Genomic DNA, 20,109 nt, shown 5'->3' on the forward strand with positions numbered 1-20,109 from the left:
GGAGGGTGACAGGCCTGCAATGGAAGAAAAGAACTGGAGTGATATGGCATATGGGGAGTGGGTGGGGAGGACATAGTGTAAATTAGCTGAACCTGGGCATATTAGGGAGTCAGGTACAAAGCATCGACTGATGTGTAAGGTTTGGCTGTGGTTGACATACTGTGGGTTGCGTACATATACACGTACATGGTGGCGAGAGAGTAGATGTGTGTAAATGAGGCCTGTGCTCTTTTGATCTTGGTAGTACCTTGGGAAGGTAAGCAAGGCAACCAGGTATTGAAAACAAAAAGTGACAGTGTTGTTGATTGGCTAGTAAAGCTACTAGCCCAAGGTGAACTACCTGATGATTGGCAGACCTTATATTAGGGCAAGGTGGCGGGGGGACAAAAGTGAATACTCAAAGCACTGAGGCATATATTGTTAAGTATACCTGTTATGTTGTATGGGGAAGTGGTGATGGAGAAGGTGGTGGCATTCAGAGAATATCGGGTATGGGAAAAGCAATGTGGATTCAGGGGAAGGTGGATTTGTGGACCAGGTGTTTGAGTTGGAGAATTTGTTGTTCACTGTATATGGCATTCATGGTTATTTGATAAGGCATACGTTATGATTGACAGAGAGGCGTTGTAGCGATTGACAGAGATGCCTTGTAGAAGATGCAATGAAATAAGAGTTAATTAGAAAGTTATTAAATGGACTGAGGAGTTTTTACCTTGGCATTACAGCATATGTGCAAGTACGATGGGAGGAGAAGGAGGAGGAGTGGTTCTCAGTAAATGTGGGTCTACTTCAAGGGTGTGTGATGTCCACATGGTTGTTCAGTGTGTTTGTGAGTGGGGTGGTGGGTGAGAGGAATGCAGTGCCTCAGAGCGGGCAGTAGGTTTATGGCACACTGGGGATGAAGGTGGGTATATGGGAGGTGGATCAGTCGTACTTGGTTGATGAGACGGCCCTGGAGGCAAGCTAATAACTTCAGAAGCTGGTGTCAGGGTATGGGAGAGTGAGTGATTGGAAATAGTAGTGAATCTAAACAACAGTATAGTAGAGTTGATGCAGCAGGGAGATGAGAAAGGATGATTTGGGAGTGAGTTTGAATGGGAACGAGGCAGTGAAATGGTTTGAATATCTGCGTGTGGAACGTAGCAGCTGATGAAACCATAGACGCTTATACGACAGAGAGCGAAGGTCCCGGGTGTATCGAGGAGTGGGTGGAAGGAGAGGTTAGTGTCTATTAGGGCAAAGGTGTGTATGCTTGAAGGTATAGTAGTCTTCACAGTGCTGCATGCAAGTCTAGGGGACCAGAAGGCAAAGGAGCATGAGAGGGTGGAAGTGCTGGAAAGTGAACGCCTGACATTGTGTGGTGTGAGGGAGGTTAATTGTATGAGGAATGTAATACGTGAAATCTAACTGAAACAGCTGACCAGGATGTGTTGAACGGTTCGGACATACGGAAAGGATGAGCGAAGAGAGTGACTGACTGAGAGGATATACGTGTCAGGAGTGGAGGGAGTGAGGGGGTAGCGTAGACACAGAAGGTAATGGAAGGATGAAGTCAAAGAGTCTTTGAGTTTCGAGTCCTGAACATTCAAGAGGGTGAGGGACATGCATGGGAAAGAAGGAAGTGCAGTGCTGTGGCATACAGAAGGGAATGCATTGCTATTGGGTAGGAGCAGGGTATGCCACGAAGTCATGGGAAACCATATAATGTTCAGTGGGGCTTGACTCTTGATGGGGTCCTCTCGTTTCAGTGCAGTGTATATAACAGCTACAGAGCAAATGAGGACGTGGTTCCTCTTATCCTGGCGCTACCTCGGTATTGCAATCTAGTGTGACTGAATAAACATGGATGTAACCAGGCTAGCTAGAAAGGAGAGATATATGTGCTATGTTGGATGAGTGGAACCTCCATGTTTTTACCGAGACTCAAGTTGAAGGGGAAGATGGGTGGTAGAGTGGTCTGGCATCGTTCCGGGAACAAAGTTGGGGTTAGTATGAGGGGAAGAGTGGTAGCAGGAGAGAGGATCTGTGGGACTACGTTAAGTGATGTAAGGGAGTGAGTTCATGATGGATGTGGGTGAAGAAAATAGACTGAGAAAAGTGAGTGACTGTCAGTGCTTATCCTTCTGCTTGTGAAACGAGTAAACAAGAAAGAATTACTTCAATGGAATTGGATGAGTGCTTCAGCAGTTTTAATACAAGAGATCACATCTCAGTACTACGTTAACTGATTGCAAGAGCCAGTGATGTGGGAGTTGAGGGTATAACTGGGAGGCATTAAGTGCCCACTGCAAATGAAAATTGTGAACAGCTAGTTGAAGTGCGTTGGAAGAGGATCAGCGACTGGGTTTACTTGGCTTTAAGAAAGTTGCAATTCATGAATATACGTGGGTGACTGTTGCTGGAGTCAGTAAGCACCACTAGATTGTGTGGTAAGTGACAAGGCTCGCAAAGGAGAGGTTGCTGAATGTTAACGAGAGGAGCAGCTGATGGGATGTGCAGCCATTTCTTGGAGAAGGCAAGTGTGAAGGTTTGTAGAGGTCTTGACAAAAGAGGAAAATTACGTGTAAAAGTGAGCTTAGAAAAGAGAATAGAGCCTGTGTACAGATATACCAAGAGAGACTTTATGAAGAGTGGTATAGGGTAAAATTAAATGAAACAAAAAAAGTGGAAGAGGAGTGGAAGGTATTTAGAGAAGCAGTGTGTACATGTGCAGGTGAAGTGTGTGGCGTGCAGGAGGCGGGCGCATGAGAAAAGGTAGCGAGTGGTGGGATGAGGAAATTTAGGGTAGTGCGTGTGACTGAGAGGTGTACAAAAGTAAGGCTTCAGGAGGTCAACAGAAGGGGACGTAAGGTGAAAGAGGGTAGATGAGAGATAGGGTGCCAAAGAATAGGGAGAAGAACAAGAGAATAAATGGGAGTGACAGTGAAGGCAGCGGAGGATGAAGAGGTAACAGGCAAAGAATAGGTGAGAAGACATTGGGTGTGTACTTTGTATGACAGGTTGGTGGATGTGTTGTGTGTAAAACGCGATAACATGACTTGTGAGAACCCAGCTGAATGGCGAGGTGAAAAGAGAGGAGACAGTGAAAACCTTGCGGAAGATGAGGCATGGCAAAGATGCAGGAGTAAATGAAACTGCTGATGCTTCTCTCAAGGAGGAGTTTATGGCTATAGAAAAAGCGTAGAGGGTTGAGAGAGGCAAATGGGAAGTGCCATGAACTTATAGGGTAAATGGGAAATTATTAAATGCATTGAAGAGTATTCCCCAACTCAAAATAAGATACAGCTGCGTTGGGGAAGAGAGGAGGGTAAGTGGCTTTCGTTGAAGACTGATCTTAGCTGGGATTATGTGATGCCACCATCGTTGTTCTAATTTCTCTATGGCTGGGGTGGTGAGGAAGACGTATGCAAGGGGCGAGGCTACAGTAAGCTGGGGGAGGGAGGGGAGGTGAATCAGTTGTTCTTTGCACATGACATGCCGCTGATGGCAGACTCAGGAAAGAAGCTCCAGAAGTTAGTGATAAGAGATTGGGAAGGTGTGTCATCGGATGATAAGAGCGAATGTGAACCAAAGATGATGAGACGCAGGAGGAAGATGAAGAAGATGGGTTGGTTAAGTTCAAGCGAGGAGGAGCTGGACGAAGTAAGTGCCTCAGATACCTGGGAGTTGACTTTGGCAGTTGACAGAACTATGAAGACTAAAGTGGGTCATACGGTAGGGCGGGGGCGAAGGTCATGGGTGCATGAACGAGGATTTAGGAGGAAAGGTCCGTGTCTACTAAGGCAAAATGGGTATGTTTGAAGGTATAGTACTCCTGACGGTGTTGTGTGGACGCGAAGCGTGGAACCCTGAATGTAAGAACACAAATGTACGTGGACATGTGGGAAGTGAAATGCCTGACGACGAATAGTGGTGTGAGGCGATGGCGGAATGATAGTGTAACAGAGGTTGTGTGTTAAGTAGAGCATGGTTGAGAAACCTAACCAGGATGTTATGAAATTAACGGCAGATGAGAAGATGAGTGTAGAGAGATTGACTGAGGTGTGGAAAAGTCATTGAACTCTCAAGGTCTAAACATTCAGGAGGGTGAATGGCATGTATGGGATAGAATGAACTGTAGTGTTTTGATATACAGGGGACCAGGTACTGTCTGTAGGCTGAAACAGGGAAATGAATCGATCAGGTGAAATTACGGGATGTTCTGTGGGGCTTGACTGTGGACGGGGCCCTCTGGTTTTGGTACATTGTATATCACAAGAGAATGAATGCTAGGGAATGAGGCTGGTGTCATCTGTTTGTGGCATTATCTCGCTACAGTAGGTAATGGCACACAAGACTACTGCAGCGCTTAAGAAGCCAGCCACGTTCACCGGTTAGAACCATAGGTCATAGTGTTGTGGTTTTGTGTATTTGTCTCTGTGCAGCGAGTATAGGACAACGTGAGTGGTAAGTGCTCAGTGGTAGTGGCGCCGTGGGCAGGAGAGGTCTTGGGATATGTTGGGATGGTGTTTGTAGCGCTGCTGGAATGACTGATGTCCACAGCGTGTGTAGTCGGCAAAGTGTGACTCGTGTTTGTCTGGGGAGTGTGGTTTTATGATGGCTGGTCTGGAGTTTGCGAATGAGTTGGGAGGTTGGTTGTTTAGTGCTTGTCTGGTTACTTTAGTGCGAGTGTGTGTGTGTGTGTGTGTGTGTGTGTGTGTGTGTGTGTGTTGCAGTGTTGGTGGTGAGGGATTTCGCAGGGTTCAGGTGTGAGGCAGGGATAAGCTTTTTCTTTCTGCTTGAAGGTTAATAATGGAGTGGTGAGGGTTGGAGGGGTTGGTTTAATGATGTATAGAATTCAGTGTCGAGCATATCAAGGCGGGTCTGTACTGGGAGGATCTTCATTTGACTGTGTGGGTGTTGGTGTTTGCGAGGCAGCAGCCGGTGATTACTCTGGGTATGCTGTTTCATGTGGTTTGCAGCTTTGTTGTATTTTCTCTTGAAAACGAGGAGTATATATATATATATATATATATATATATATATATATATATATATATATATATACTTTCATACTTGTTCGCAGTTTCCCCGAGTTAGTGAGATAGCTCCAAGATGTGATGTGGGCGAAAATTAAAGTGAATTACGAAAGGCAGGTGATTTTATAAATGTTCATGTACTTAGGAGCGAGAGCAGGGAGGAGGGGAGGAGAGAGTTTTGGGAGGAGCCGTGTGTGTGTGTGTGTGTGTGTGTGTGTGTGTGTGTGTGTCGACAATTTTGATGCGAGGCAACAGGTGCTAGTGATACGGTGATTTGAACGCAAGGGCGGGTAATGTGACAGTTGCAGGTATAACTGGAGTCATGGGATACCCAGTGATGAGAACGAATATTGGTGAGCAGCCTTTAGAGTTCAGACGAGCACTGGTGACCACGAGGAATACCCGATTTAAAAGCAAAGGGGGACATACTAGCATCTGTGGGTGTGTGAGGAAGACGGTAAGCGGGCATTATTGGATTGTGTACCAGTGGATAGGCGCGCAAAAGAGACTCTTGCATGCGAATGTGAGGGGCAACTATTGGGATGTTTGATCATTGCCTTGGAAGGTGAGGGTGACGGATTTCAAAAAGAGAAAATATGGATGGGAAGGTGAAAATGAGAACTTGGAAAAGAGGCTTGTGTGAAGCAATACCGGGAGAGATTCAGATCAGTGTAGGGTGACAGAAGTTGAGAGTACATAAAGCTAGGGAAGTGGTCGAGGAACAGCAGGTGGGTAGGGGAAACAGTGTTGGCATGTGTGAGAAAACTGTCTGACGTAAGGAAGGGTGGATGGTGAACGTGTGGGAGTGAGCACTGGGATGATGCAGTCAAGCTGTTCGTGAAAGAGAAACGAGATGTATTTGCGTTACTTACAGGGAAGGAGAGCGAATACTGGGGAGACCTACAAGAGAGAGAGCAAGGCAAGAGGAAGTTGCAGGGACTGAAAAAGAGGGCAAATGAAAGATGAGGTACGCGAATATCGGCAAACTTCAGGGAGAACAAGGAAAGCTTTTGGAGGGAGGTTAAGTGTAAATAAACAGTAGGACAAATGAGGGCATTGGTGGTGGAGGCAAATGGGAAGTGATAACAAGCAGACACGAGGTTCAAGAGGATATGGAGTTAGTGTTATGAAGAACTGTTGAATGTGTTTGATAACAGACTGGCAGATGTGAGGAGTTTGGGTCGGGGAGGTGTACCAAGTGAAGGCAAGAGCTTAGGTGGAATGATAAAGAGGTAGGAAAAGCCTTGCATAAGCGACAGGAGTGGATGGAAATGCATTTGAATTTCTCAAGGAGGGAGGCGGCTGTGTTCTTGGTTGGTTGGTTAGGATTTTTGAGTATTCACGGCCCTTGGTAACGTGCCCGAGGATTGGCAGGAACGCCTCCTGTATACTGCCATTATATAAAGTCAAGGGTGACAGAAATGAAAGTTCAAATTACAGAAGTACAAGTTTCTTCAGGGTACCTGGCAAGCTGCACGGGAGAGGTGACAGAGTGAGGTGGTGGTGGTGGCCATGTACAAAGCCTCGGATTCCGGCAGTACAGTCAACCTCCAGGCAAGGCAGAGAGGTTGAGAGGACCAGGTGCTTACTTTGAAGAACGTGTCCGAGAAATCCACAAGAGAAACGGAAAAAGACTTACACGTGGCGTTAATGGATCTGGAGAAAGCATATGCTAGGGTTGATATTCTAGATGTTTTGTGGAAGGTACGACGAACACAAGGTATGGGAGGAATACTACTATAGAGGCAATGAGGAGTGTGAGTCGCTCCAGGTGAAGGTATAGATCCACAGAAGCGAGAGGGTAGGGGTGTGTGATGTCACCACAAGTGTTCACTTTATGGATGGGATGATGAGGCAGTTTATGAAGCGAGGAGCAGGTTCTGATGGCCGGGGGTAAGTTGTTTGTTTATGACACGGCGCTGATGGCGGACTGGGGGGAAACCAGTTACTCTTTGGGAGTGTGTGTGTGTGTGTGTGTGTGAAAGGAGATAGTCGCGAGTAAATGTGAATAACAGTGAGATTATAAGGCTCAGCAGTGGAGACAGGATAGTTGGGGTGTGAATTTGAAAAGAGAAAACTTGGAGGCAGTGGAATGTTTCAGTATGTGGGAGTGTACATGGCAAAGAACGCAACTGTGGTTGTTCATGTAAACAAAGGGGAAGGTGGGGTAAGGTCTCGGATACATCAAAGGCAAAAATGGGTACACGTGTTTGATGGTAAAGTCGTCCCATCTCTGGTTTATGGATGCGAGGTGTGGGCTCTAGATCAAGTATGGAACAGGGCGGATGGGGTGGAAATGAAATGTTTGAGGACAGTATTTCGTGTGGGGAGGGTTGACTGAATAAAAAAAGCTGTTATGGTAAGAATGTATGGTAGTAAGAGGAGTGTGTATGTTTGACAGACCTAAAGAGGATGTGCTAAAATGGTTTGGACATATGGAAAGGATGAGTGAAGAGAGGTTGTTAACAAGTAGAGGGAGAGAAGAAGGGGAAAACCAAGGCGAGAGGATGAAGTGAAAAACGCTTTTCATATTTGGGGCCTGAACATGCAAGAGGGTGTAAGGCGCGTAAGAGATAAGAGTAAATTGGACCGCTGTGTGTACCGGGCCCGACATGCTGTTAGTGGGATGAACCAGGGCATATGACAGAATTGGGAAAACAGGAAAGGGTCTATGGGACGTGGTTGTGGGTAGGGGGCTCTGGTTTCGGTACATTATACAAGAACGGGTAGAAAGTGAACGTGAGCGAGTGAGGCCAATTCTTCTGCTGTTCCTTCCGCTACCTTACTAACACAAGAAACGGGGAACAGGTTTCAAAAGATTTATATCTACATGGGTGAAGGGGAGATTAATGGTGAGCGGGTAGGCAGCATTGGAGTATGTACTAAGTGATGGGCCTGCTGAAGAGAGACTTAGGGCATGCGTTGCGAGGAGAGAGGGGCAGTAGATGGGATGTCTGATCACTTGCTGGTGGAGGTCAAGGGTGAAAGTTTAGAAGCTTGAGGGAAAACAGGAAGTGCTATAGGTGGGCAAAAGAAGGTTATGTGTGAGTGGGCTTCACAAAGAGGCATGTATAAAAAATATTTGATACTAGGAGAGACTAGGTGAAAAATGGCAAAAAGTGGAAATAAACTTAACACGGGAGTGGGTGAGAAATGGGAGGCATTTCGGAAAGCAGCGCTTACTCGTACGAGAGAAGTGAGCGGTGTGCAGATAGTGGGATGTAAGCTTGTAAGAAAGGGTAATGCACGGTGGAATGAGGAAGCTTGACTGTTAGTGAAAGAGAAAAGAGTTTCCATGCCTTTACTTGCAGGGTGGGAGTGCGAGTGATTATGCACAAGAGGAAGAGGTAGGTTAAAAGAAGGTGCAGGAGATATTAAAGAGGACAAATTAAGGCAGAGCTGAGCTTCAGGGTGTATAAAACAGAAAATGTTTGTTAGGTGAATAATTAAGAGCATGAGAACAACTGGGACCTTCAATGAAGGGGGGGAAGTGGTAACGGGCAAAGAGGAGATGGAGCAGATATTAAAGGACGGTTGCATGTGTTGCAGGAAAGGGTGGCAGATGTAGGCTGGCTTGGATGTGGAAATATGTGAAACGAGAGACATGACAAGTAGTTTGTTGAAAAGAGAAGTGGTGGTGAATGCCTTGCGCAAGATGAAGTGTGGCAAAGCGGATGGGATTACAGTTGAATTTCTGCCAAAATAGAGTGACACTGTTGTTGATCAATTACCAAGGTTATTCAGCGAATGTATGTTCAAGGCGAGATGCCTTAGGATTGGCGAAAAACCTGCGGAGTGACACTGTATAAAAGTAACTTACGGGGTTCAAAGGCGTGTGTTCGAATTACAGAGGTACAAGTCTTAAGTATACCTAGGAATTTGCATGGGAGAGTGATGATGAGAGGGTGGTGGCATGCACAGAGAATCATATTATGGAGGAATAATGTGGTTTCAGAAGTGGTAGAGAGTATGTTGTTCAGGGCATTTCCTTTGAATGATGTGCGATGAATACTTAAAAGGAAAATCTTTATATGTGGCATTGATGTACCTGGAGAAAGGGTATGACAGGGATGATGGAGTTGCTTTGTGGAAGGTGTGACGAATATATGGTGTTGAAGGTAAGCTATTGGACGCAGCTAAGAGTTTCTGTCAAGAGCGTAAGGCGTATGTGCGAGTAGGAAGTGAGGAGGTAGAGTGTTCCTGCTAAAGGCGGATCTACGGCAAGGATGTATTATCTTACCATGGCTGTTTAACCTGTTTGTGGATGGGGTGGTGAGGGAAGCAAATTCAAGAGTCATGGGGGGAAAAGGGTTGGGTTTGTAGCCTGTTGAGGCAGGAGGGAGGAGCTGGGATACTTGTCCTATGCTGTTCGCTGATGACACAGCTCTGGTGGCAGACTTGAGTGAGAAACTGCGGAAGCTGCTGGTGTCCGAGTTTGGGAAACTATTTAAAAGAACATTAAAAGTTAATCTTAAAAACTAGTTAGTTAATGAAGTTTAAGGAGATTTAGAGTTTGTTAGTTGGAATACAAATTTGAATGGAGATATGTTAGGAATTGGAGTGTTTCAGATACCTGGGAGTGGACATAGCGGTGGATGGGACTAAGGAGAGTGGAGGTTAGGGCGAGGAGAAATCCAGGGTGCATTTAGTGTTGAATAGTCATTGTCTGTGTGAGCAAAGATTGTTATGTTAGATGGTGTAGTTGCCCCAGCTGGAGTGTATGGGAGTCGTGGGCAAATAGTTCGACAAGTATAGAAAAGGATGGATGTGCAGAGAATGAAATACTTGAGGACACTATGTAGTGTGAAGTGGGTTGATCGAGTAAGGCACGACAGGATAAGAGGTGTGGCAGCAAGAAGAATACGAGTGACAGCTGAAGAGGACGTGTTGAAATGGTGTGTACACTAGGGGATGAGTGTGGACAAGCTTAATGAGAGGACGCATATGTCGGAATTGGGTCACAAAAAGGCAAGACCGAATAGGAGTGTAAGGATGGAGGGTTCGGAGGGGGCTTGTCCATGCAGGAGGGTGCGAGGCGTGCACGGCATAGCATGAATTGGAGCGATACGGGTGACAGGAGGCAACGTGGACTGAACCAGAGGTAATGGAGTAGTCTGGGAAAACCAAAAAAAGATCTGAAGGACTTGGCTGTGGATAGGGAGATGTGGTTTCTGTACATTATACAGGACAGCCACAAAGGATACGAGCAAATGGGGCCAGCCTTCATCTGTTCCTGATGCTACCTCGCTATGGAGGAAACTGCGGACAAATATAAGAAAAATAAATTAGTATATATATATATATATATATATATATATATATATATATATATATATATATATATATATATAAACCCAGTACCCTTTTTTCTGAAGGAGCTCATTCCACTTCAAAGGGTGCGCTACTTCTAGTAGCAGGGAAATTATAGACTCCTCTGGAGTGAGAATTTCCTCAATGAGGCCTTACTTCCTTTCGTCAACAGACGATGATACAGTCTTGCCGAAGGTGGCTTTCCATTCGCTGCGTAACAAGATGGGGAAGTCCAGTAACGCATATATATATATATATATATATATATATATATATATATATATATATATATATATATATATATATATATATTCTTTTTCTTTCTTCCCTACTAATCCCCATTTCCCGCGATAGCGAGGTAGCGTTAAGAACAGAGGACTGGGCCTTTGAGGGAATATCCTCACCTGGCCCCCTTCTCTGTTCCTTCTATTAGAAAAAAAAAAGAAATATATATATATATATATATATATATATATATATATATATATATATATATATATATACATATATATATATATATATATATATATATATATATATATATATATATATTACACACACCAGTATACGCAGGGAGCAGGTTTTCTCTAATGCATATAGAATCGAATACGACAGCATATTTAGTTATTAATCTTTCTTATGTTCTCTTATTTTCAGTATTATTCTACCATTAGGTGTGTGCTCAAACACCAGTTATCCGTCGTCCATCATTTAATACATTCTGACTTTCGCCTTCACAGAGACATCATCTGGAATCTACAAAAAAGAAAAATACTGCGTCACAAAACTTGGACAAGAAAAACAAAAAATGAAATTACTGAAAAGCACAACACGTAGCACACGAAAGCTAGGGAAACACTAAACAACCATCGCATGACGGGTAGTACAATCTAAATACAACATATGGAAACTAAAAGAAAAAAAAAATCTAAACTTAGTCGAGGAAAAACAATGTTGAACAATAAAAGTCCAACACAAAATATACCAAGCGTCCAGCGAGACGGTTTTAGTCCGTATGTAGAACCCAGGTCAGGCTGGGCTCGTTCGATTCCATATGTTGTATTTAGATTTTACTAAACTTCATGCGATTGTTGTATAGCGTTTCCCTTACTTTCATGTGCTATATGTTGTGCTTTTCAGTGTTTTTATGTTCTGTTTGTGTTTTACTTTCCTCGTCTTGGTTTTATGACGCAGTATTTTTCTCTTTGTAGATTCCTGATGATGTCTCTGTGAAGGCGAAAGTCAGAATGTATTAAATGATGGACGACGGATAACTGGTGTTTGAGCACACACGTAATGGTAGAATAATACTGAAAATAAGAGAACACAAGAAAGATTAATAACTAAATATGCTGTGCTATTCAATTTTATGTGCATTATATATATATATATATATATATATATATATATATATATATATATATGTAATAAATTTCCTAATAATCAGTACCTGAGGGATACGGTGAAATCCGTTAATGTGAAGATTTAAAATACAATAGGCTATGCTTACTAAAAACACAAGAAACCCCTTTTTTTTCTCTATTATTGATTAAAATTTCGTGCCTAAGGCAGAGTATCCCAGGGCCTCGGTAGCATTATAATACCGTAAGTTTGGCAACCAGGAACAAGTCACGGTAACCAGGACTGGTCATGGTGACTTGTCTCTTGGTTGCCAAGCATTACGAAGCCCTTCGGATACTCGGCCTTCGAAAGGGAATAGGATCTTCAACTGAAAAAGAGAAACGTTTATTGTAAAGAGGACACACACACATATGGTCATGACTACCCTTTTCTGGTGTTTGAATCCTTGCCTAGTCGTCCCTACGAAATATACCATCAAATTTGTGATACATGACCTTTTATCATTGTAACCTATCTAATCACTCCTTAATATTCAGACAGGAAGGTAAAATGATTCATGTTTCATTTAGACATCTTAGTGCATTAACTGCTGTAATGTTAAGACATTTTTGTGCACCAGTACTGGAAGAGAGGGCAAGAGTAATCAGGTTAAAATAGTGTAACACAACACTTGCACTTCCACGTTTATTCCTGTGACGTTAATAAAAGAAACCTGTAGAGAACGAAAAGATACCTGTGTTGAGTTGAAGGAGGCTTGGGAGTATGTCATAGTCGTGTAGGTAGGTATTTTGAACTATATTACGTGACAGTTGCATTCTGACTTTAATGAGGCTTTTTATATTGTTGTTTTAAGAATCAGCTGTCAAGCTCTTCAAAACACTACGGACTGATACATACAGGAAGGTAGAGTTCTCTGAAATCGAAATTATCTTTAGGTTTTAGGGTTATTGCCTAAAGAGTTGTTATAACAGGATTAAGAGAGACAAGGACGCAAGCTGTCATCATTCAGCATGGATTTATTTTTTATTATATAGAGTCATACATTATCATAAAAACTGTCGGAAATACACCTAAAGAAAAATTGGCTGAAATCGTTGAAATGATAATTATTAATCTAAACAATTACTGAAAGATTATGTGATATATATACTTAAAATTTATTTATTTTTTTTAATTCAAAGATCTGGTCATTACTACATTAATGATCCAACTCGATAACCGATAAACTTGAAGTCAGGTTTTTGAACCTGGTGGTACCTCAAAGGTCAAATGAAAGCCTAATATTTACATACCTTATTCTTATCTTTTAGCGTAGGCATTTTTCCCTATAGTTACTCGGCTATCACTAATGGGTACACTTCATACTGAACTACCTGAAGAGTTTCAGTACAGCTGTAAATCTGAGGACATTACGAGTTTAGTTATAAACATTTAATTGTTTACACAGATCTGCAGTATATGTATGTTTACATACATATACATGTGTTCAGGTCCACTTGCTGATATCAGCATTAATTTTAAACCAAAGTTACTGGTGACCTTTTTGTATATTTTATTATCTGGAGATAATTTACTTCCTGATTGGAGGGTGTAAAAGTAAAAAATTTACATACCTGACTTACTATTGTTCTTTAACAGTTTAAACTGTCGGTACATCTTACTTACTATATTCATGGACATTCATTATACTGGATTAGCTGATAATTTCGGTCAAGCTTTGAAGCTGGTGATGATAGGTCCAGCATTGAGGCTGGTGATGATAAATCAAGCTTTGAAGCTGGAGATAAGCCTATACCAGATGTGTGTCATCATGATATGGTCTGGACACCTGCTGAAGAACTAACGTGTAATTAACAGGTTCTCAGTAAACTGAAGATTATTAATATTAAAGTAAATATTCTAGTTCTAAATACCATCCATCAACTAGTATTACATATATCAATAATGTACATTTTATAGGCAAAAAGAATAATTTCAAAAACACGGGTCTGTGACGCCTGAATTACCTGCAAAGTTTGGTTAAGTAGGAAGGATTACTTCCTAGGCAATTTTGCATTTAATGCTGCATCAGGTCTGGTTCAGATGAACCACTTTTTTAAACCTAGCCTATAACTAATGGTCTCACTGATCACATGAACAGATGGAATTATTACTCAATACTGATTTTGACGCATTCTTATTTGCTCTACACATTGTTGGATTCTCCGTATTTCAAGGAAGCCTACATCCTGCAAAAATACGCCTGATTTGGATTACCTGTGATTGCACTACAAAGAAGAAACAGAGGAGGATATTTACCCTGTACGTGAGGAAATGTTATCAGTTATATAGGCTGCAAAGCTAGCTGGTGACCAAAGGAAAGTCGCATGTCCTACATTCAGTCTGTGAATCATGTGTGGAAAAATTTTTACAGCAGACAGCATGGGGAAAGAAGAGGGCGTGACATTTGAAGTTCTTGTGTTATAATGGGAACACCCAACCAACTGCTTCCTCCATACGACTAATTTGACTAGGAAGACGTCGAATACTGACAACCCCCGGTACACCTTCTGTCGTATTTGAACAACATTCCTGTACCAAAACCACGTATACAACTTCTGATGTGTCTTCAACCGCTTCTGGGAATAGGAAGCCCAAAGTGTTACGACCTCAGCTCTTCTGACATACTCGGCTACAACCACCACAGACTAGTGCTTTAAGGTGTTCTGAAAGTTTACGGGTCTTCTCGAGACCAGGGAAGGTTTACAAACACTCATGCTATCAATGCCGATGGAACAGCTGAGTTAGGAATAATAATTATGCTGCCATTGCTTCATATTGATTCAATCTTTCATGATAAGCCAACACGAAGAAGGCTTGAGGTTCTAGCAACGCAAATCGGTCTTGCTAATCTCGAAGAAGACTCGTTTATTGGCCAACAGGTAAAATAGTTCTGTGACAGGCTTTGAGGAGCGTGTGAACACCCGACAAAAACATGACTAGCTCGCAATGACAGCTACAGTAAAGCGACTTCCGAAGTGTCGATGATTTACAGGAAACTGTCACTGTCAGGGCAATGTCAACAAGATTTGCTTCAGTGTCGAGAACGTTCACTTCTAAGACTCGCGTCTGGGTGGCTAGACCAAGAGATGGCCGATTGCTATCGACACTTGAGACAGGACGATGCTTTGCACATCATGAGGCGACTCCAGAGGAAAGAGAGATACAAGCCAGGCTTGCAGTTCAATTGTTCTGCCTACACCCAGTACAGTATGTCCCATCTTTTCCAAAGTTGTTCTGCCTACACCCAATACAGTATGTCCCATCTTTTCCAAAGTTATATCAAAAAATGTATTAAGGCAAGTTTCAACATTGGCCAACACAGAGTGAGCACAAGCTACAAGCATCATACATGACTGGGATCCGTATGTGGTAATACTGTTTACATTGCGCATCACAAAGAGCGAGCGAGTCATGATCGGTCAAGCTCACTACATCTCATTTCCCCCCCTCTCTCCCCTCCATCCGCAAACCACGGTAGTTTTCCGTTGTAGCCAAACTACCTTTTCAGAAGACACAAGTAAAAAAATTTTCTATTTGGTTGTCCTTCGAAAGGATATTGTGGTTCGGTTAGTTTTCAAACGCATGTTCAACAGACACGTCCAGTTCATGGCACTGCAGAACACGTCACTAAGTACAAAAAATTTAAAAGTTCTGAACATTAGTCCTTGATCATAAACTTAACAAGTTATACTAGGTATAATCAAGTGTTAAATGGCCTTCCAGTTAGTCTTCCCGACACATGGATTTCGGTCTGATGAAAAATTATTCGAGAGGAAATCACCAATACAGAAGTTTCATTAACATATCTTCACTGAAGCCGAGCAGATGTTCAAGTTTTCTGAAACATATTTTCAGTTACATGATCATGACGTCAAGTTGTGGTCTGGTTCGTAAGTGCCTGAAGGGTGTCTAGTGAGGGGTTGGGGTCGGGAGGTACGTGGGGTTGGGGTCGAGAGGTACGTGGGGAGGGGGTTCATGAGGTACGTGGTGGAGGGGTTTTGGGCGTGCGTGGGTGGGGGTTGGGGGGTGTGTGGGTAAAGGAAGGGGGGGGGGGTTGGGAGGTGCTGGGTTGGGGAGTGCTCTCGGAACCGGGGTTGTGGGGGGGGGGGGGGTCGGAGGAGTTGAAGAGGGGCTCTGGAGGAGCTTGAGCTGGGGGAAGGGGGTTCGGAAGGTGCTGGGATGTGGGGGAGGTAGGATTCGGGAGGAGCTGTGGTGCAAAAAAGGGGGATCGGGAGTTGTCTTGTTGGACCAGAGAGGATCCGGGGGGAGGGGAGGGGCAGGGAGTGCCTGGGTCAAGAAATCGTCCATTTTTTTTTTTTTTAGTTCACTGGACAACCCTCACTGAACTGACACATGACCACTTCCATGCAAGAGCTGCTAACGAGGCTTTTGCAACTATTTTTTTCCCCCACTCAGTTGGACGAGTTCAGTCAATGATAACTACACAATTATTTCCACGTTAAGGAAAAAAAAAAGTTCTAATTCGTCACAGATTCAAAAATGTTCCTGTAAATCAGATCTGGTTATGATTTCCCTCTCGGTCAAACATTAACTTGTATAAAGCATGCAAAAAACATCCCCCTTTACTTGCCATTTTCCTTTCTAAACTCCTCTCAAATCTGTAATTCCCAAATCCATCACTCGGGACAACGGTAAAATCCATCTTGTGACCCCACACCAACTGGGAGTTGCATCCGAGTTCAAACTCCATAAACAAGACAGACTATATGTTCACAGTGATCTGACTTCCCAGCTCTCCCAGTCTACCCTTGTATCATAACCTACTTGTCCTACGACGCAGTGTTATACGTATGTTTCCCCACAATGGCATTCCTCAGATTTCCGCTCCCAGGTAGCGGCTGGCTGGCTGCTCGTGTGGCCCCCACCGTTAGGGGGGGAGACCACGTACCACTCCGCCAGCTGCTGCGTCACACAACTGCCGTGAGGCTGTGTTGGCAAGTCAACGGTGACCCGCTCGGTGAAGTTTCCCCAAACACCCGCTCGGTGAAGTTTCCCCCAACACCGCTTTCAAACGCAACCTTTCTCGAGTCTTCGTCAGTTACGACTTGCCAGCCTTTCAAAACGCATGTTTTCCAAACCTTCTAAAATATCTTAAGACTGTTTTCCTCTTCTCCGTTTAGTCCTCCACTGTATTTCCTCTGCCTCGATATGAGGCCTTTCCTCCATGACCGGAGCATCCAGAAGGGGGGAGGAGGAGTCAGGTAATGTCAAAAAAGCTGCCGGCTCTGCTGCTGGCAACACTGCGGTCCCCCCTTTGCCCCTCCCTATACCTCCTGCTCCCTAACCGTCTTCACCTCTCTTCTCTGCTCATATCTAACCCTCCCTCCTCTCCTACGTCTTATTCCAGCCACCCCGCACACCATGTCTGATAAGCAACCCCTCCTATATACAGGAGCCCGTCCCAGGTTGTTTCTGATCAGGCCCTCAAGGGAGACTGAAGACGGATCTTTATACTAGACATAGCCATCATGTTTAGCTTCCTTAAGAGATATTAGCTTTACCTTAGCTTTTTCAAGATGCCAGTACCGTAAGTCTGTATAACTGTCATATGCCACTGACGTTATGCAACAGCGTACCGTCTGGGATAACTCAACATGCATGTGATCCTCAACACACCCTTGTCTGTACCTACTTGAGTATTATTTCCCCGACTAGTTTTCAATGGAGGCAATATCCTAAAAGACGAATCTTAAGTGATGGGAAACTCTGGCGTAATAATTTCACAATCTTGCATCTCCATCATCCATTGTTGTATGTTGCCTGTGTATCTAGTCTTCATCCAACACTGCAACAGTGCCACTTTCCCTCAAATTTGACCAGTATAGTAAATGTCTTTAAGACACATGTAGCCGCTCATGCTTAAATACTTTATGGAACTGTTCTCTGTCTCCTTCAAATATTAACATCATGTGAAATAATGCCTCCCTTGCCTATTTATATAATCTATGTCTTGACCACCGACATGGAAGCACACGAAGATAAGTTACGTACACATGAAAACAATAGGATATATTCACCAAGCCTTGTAATAATTAGTAATAAGATAGAAACGAAATTCATAAAACAATATACTTACGGACTGGCTCTTTGCACCGCCTTAAAGTGCGCACACTCCGTCCCAGTTCCATATATGACCTCGTTACAACAGGGGCGTCTTCTGTCGCGGAAGCTGGTGTCCACCTCCGTCATGGCTGACTTGGAAATGTCGCAGTTTCCTGAGGAGGTCGTCCGCCGTGGGGCTGTAAAGTACTCTGCATACAAATTATATTGATTGTTGTGACCATCTGGGGTTTTGTCTGCGTCGCCGGCCAGGAGTTCCGGGTCGGTGGGCGTTATGTTGGAAGGTACAACGCCAGCGACCCGATTATGGTTGAGGATCTCCACCCCGAAGTCTTGCCAGAGATGGTAGCCCTTGCTGTCATGGTGCCGATGACGAATCAGTCGATATAATTCTTGACCACGGTACGTTCGAGCTTGAGTGTGAGCTTCCCTCGCTGGTGCTTGTCCGTGAATGACGCAGCGCCGCTTGCATGCCAGTATATATACCCGGCAGCCTTCTAGAATCTTCCCACAGCGTCATCTCCGCCCTCTGCAACCCTCGTTTTCTTCTGTGTTCACACTCCACAGAAAACTAATATAGGAATTTTAGGATACCTAATATAATATAAAAATTCCTATATCAGTATTTGAGAGTTGAGCGTAGATTTATTGTGTTCAGGTATGATATAAAAGCAAACCAGTTTTAGCAGGATATAGTACAAGTGAAATTTAGGTTGTTCAAAAAGGTGATTTCTATAAATATATACATATATATATATTTATGTCGATACATCGACTATTTTTACACCATGAGGTGGTATACATTGTAGTGAACAGGTTGATTTTGATAAGCCATTATGTAATTTCTGTAAGATGCAGTTCAATAAACATGACAGCAAAGGCTGCTTGAGGTCAGGCACCCGTGACCCGCCAGAGATCAATGTAGAAAACTGGGATTTGCGCTGTTGCTGGACTTGCCCTCTGTATGGGTGTGTTCTGTCATTTTAATATTCTCTAAACGCAAGTTGAGACTCATTTTTTTTGTTGTATTTATCATGTGATATGTGCATATAGCGTACGAGTGTGTGTTGTATATACTTATCATGCAAGAAATGTTTACTCATCTCTGTTGATACGAAGCCTAGTCTCTTGTTTTTAGTTTCATGATGACGTAAGTACCCCATCATCCTCCAAATACACTAAACTGAACATGAATGCTAATGAAATGAAAGAATATTGCTGTTTGCCAACGGAAATTCTTTAATTTTTTTGTAGTAGCTGAATTTGCACTTTTGCCCTCATATTCACTACGACAACCCCTTGTATAGGATGAGTTATAAGAAAATAACGTAGACGGTGATCTGTTTCACGTCACAGGAGGGAAACTTCGATATTTGGATGGAGCCAATCACAGTGCATGTAACATGTCTGGGTGGCCGGGGGAAGCCTGGGTGACGATCGATACTCAGGTGTTGTCCCCAGACGCCCCACAGCGGCCATGTGTGCTTTAAACCCGGCTCTGGAACATTCCCTGCTTCTAGTCTGGTTGTTATTCTTTTCAGTAATTACGTTGCAGTTAAACTCGACTTACTGATACAGAACACATGCACACACTGACGTGGAGAACCGCGTCGCAACGTAATGCCATCTAATGATTGGTCGGGTCTTTAAGCACTTCCCTCCGACCCACGGAGCCCTTAACGCATTGAACAAGACGTTACGACCCGATAGCACTACGTTACGACCCTACATCACCACGTTACGACCCTACAGCACCATGTTACGACCCTACAGCCCCACGTTACGACCCTACAGCACTACGTTACGACCCTACAGCCCCACGTTACGATCCTACAGCACTACGTTACGACCCTACAGCACTATGTTACGACCTTACAGCCCCACGTTACGACCCTACAGCCCCACGTTACGACCCTACAGCACCACGTTACGACCCTACAGCACCACGTTACGACCCTACAGCACCACGTTACGACCATGGGTTTAACAGTTTGGCTGTTGACCTAGTCTTACTCCCTGTGTCAGTACTGCTGGTCTTACTCCCTGTGTCAGTACTGCTGGTCTTACTCCCTGTGTCAGTACTTCTGGTCTTACTCCCTGTGTCAGTACTGCTGGTCTTACTCCCTGTGTCAGTACTGCTGGTCTTACTCCCTGTGTCAGTACTGCTGCTCTTACTCCCTGTGTCAGTACTGCTGGTCTTACTCCCTGTGTCAGTACTTCTGGTCTTACTCCCTGTGTCAGTACTGCTGGTCTTACTCCCTGTGTCAGTACTTCTGGTCTTACTCCCTGTGTCAGT

General features: G+C 43.8%; 1 protein-coding gene and 1 long non-coding RNA gene across 5 annotated transcripts in view; one reads left to right on the forward strand and one right to left on the reverse strand.

The window, feature by feature from the left end:
- Window positions 1-20,109, forward strand: part of LOC139759432 (uncharacterized) — a 296,435-nt gene that overhangs the window by 223,051 nt on the left and 53,275 nt on the right. The window lies entirely within an intron of this gene.
- On the reverse strand, window positions 12,682-18,444 carry LOC139759435 (uncharacterized). The gene is made up of 2 exons (XR_011715049.1): window positions 17,830-18,444; window positions 12,682-13,518 (listed from the first exon to the last, which is right to left on the reverse strand). It is a non-coding gene; the product is annotated as an uncharacterized lncRNA (long non-coding RNA).

The sequence above is a fragment of the Panulirus ornatus genome, chromosome 33, assembly GCF_036320965.1.
Source record: "Panulirus ornatus isolate Po-2019 chromosome 33, ASM3632096v1, whole genome shotgun sequence".
NCBI classification, from domain to species: Eukaryota; Metazoa; Arthropoda; class Malacostraca; order Decapoda; family Palinuridae; genus Panulirus; species Panulirus ornatus.